Source organism: Harmonia axyridis, chromosome 1 (genome assembly GCF_914767665.1).
Source record: "Harmonia axyridis chromosome 1, icHarAxyr1.1, whole genome shotgun sequence".
NCBI classification, from domain to species: Eukaryota; Metazoa; Arthropoda; class Insecta; order Coleoptera; family Coccinellidae; genus Harmonia; species Harmonia axyridis.
In genome coordinates, this window is record NC_059501.1 from 48,809,097 (window position 1) to 48,810,626 (window position 1,530).

Here is a 1,530-nt window from a genome sequence, read left to right on the forward strand (position 1 = left end):
TGAATGAAATATTTGGGCCGCGTAGGCGAAAAGTTGGTCGGTATTTGTTTTTGAATATATATATATATATATTTTAAATATTATTTTTGGGTGGATATTATTTATGTAATTTAGAAATTGATTTAGTTGTCTGGATGTTTCAGAAAGGAAAACAAGTTTATGTAATTTACAAATCGATACCGAAAGTATATTTTTACCACTTATTTTGAGTTGAAAATTTTATTTTTTATATAGGACATGAAAATATCTGACATTAGGCCCACTTCTCGCAGATATTTTCATGTCTTATATAGAAAATAAAATTTTCAACTCAATAAATTACCGCTAAAAATATACTTTTGGTATCGATTTGTAGAAAACATACGATGCTTGCCTTTCTGGAACATCCAGGCAACTAATCAATTTCTAAATATACTTAAATAATATCCACCCAAAAATAAAATTCGAATTGGAAGAGGAAACAAATAATCACATAACATTCTTAGACCCCAGCAGACAATTTTCAATATCACAGTCGAACCAAAAACTTGCTTTTAACGTGTTTAGAGATTTCAGCATTTCGATCAATGATTCACATAGCTTTCACCTTTACCATTATCCAAAGTAAACCGCGAAACCGAAATATATAAAACCAATAGCTGCAAACAATGGGTTCAAACATGCAATTATAGAAAATTTAGTTAAACAGAAAATATCAAAAATCAAATATACCCCATCATAAAAAACTGAAAAACCAAAAAATTTATTTCTCTCTCGTACTTTGGTGATATAAATGATAATAAATGAAATATCATCGTTGTAATTTAAAGCAAAAGATTCGATTCAACCCCAAACACAAGTAAATCAGGAGTTTTTATGAGTTAACATGTTCAACTTGCAATATGAAATATATAGGACAAACAGGTCGACGTTAATTAAAAACTAGATTTAACGAATATCGAATAGATTTCAACAAAAATAAATGTCTCTCCACCTTTGCATAGATAATAATCACCCTTTCCCCACAATTGACTACATGAAAATTATACATGTAGAACAAAAGGCAGGAGACTCAACTATTTAGAATCCACTGAAATTTATAAGTTATTGAATAGAAATAGTTTTTAAATTATGAAAGAACAAACAGAACTGTGTTATTCTAAAATATTCAAATAATACCTGAAATTTGCTTAACAGTCAAAAATGTTTCCTGCCTACCGAGTTTTATAGCCATTTCTTGATTTTTTCTATTACTTTTTTGTACCTGATTTCACATAAATACTCTGTACAATTTGTAGAACTTTCAATTTCTGAAGATAAACTTGAAATAAGTTCCAAACTCCGCAGGTACACAATATAATCTTCAAATTGTTAATTAATATCCAATTTTATTGTTAATAAAAATAAAACATGTTTTGAATACGGTATTTATTATAGGATCCCCTATTTTTCCCAAATTCTGAGGAAACTGCGAATTATTGAATATTTTAGTAAGTATAAGTTACCAACTTCAGACTTCAATTTTTATGGGTATCCTTGAAGGAAACATGC

The 1,530-nt window shown here is 28.3% G+C and overlaps 1 protein-coding gene across 4 annotated transcripts in view; it reads right to left on the reverse strand.

Annotated features, from left to right (window-relative positions):
- The window catches only part of LOC123673350, a 66,254-nt gene that overhangs the window by 13,550 nt on the left and 51,174 nt on the right, over positions 1 to 1,530 (reverse strand). The gene's annotated exons all lie outside the window — the stretch shown is intronic.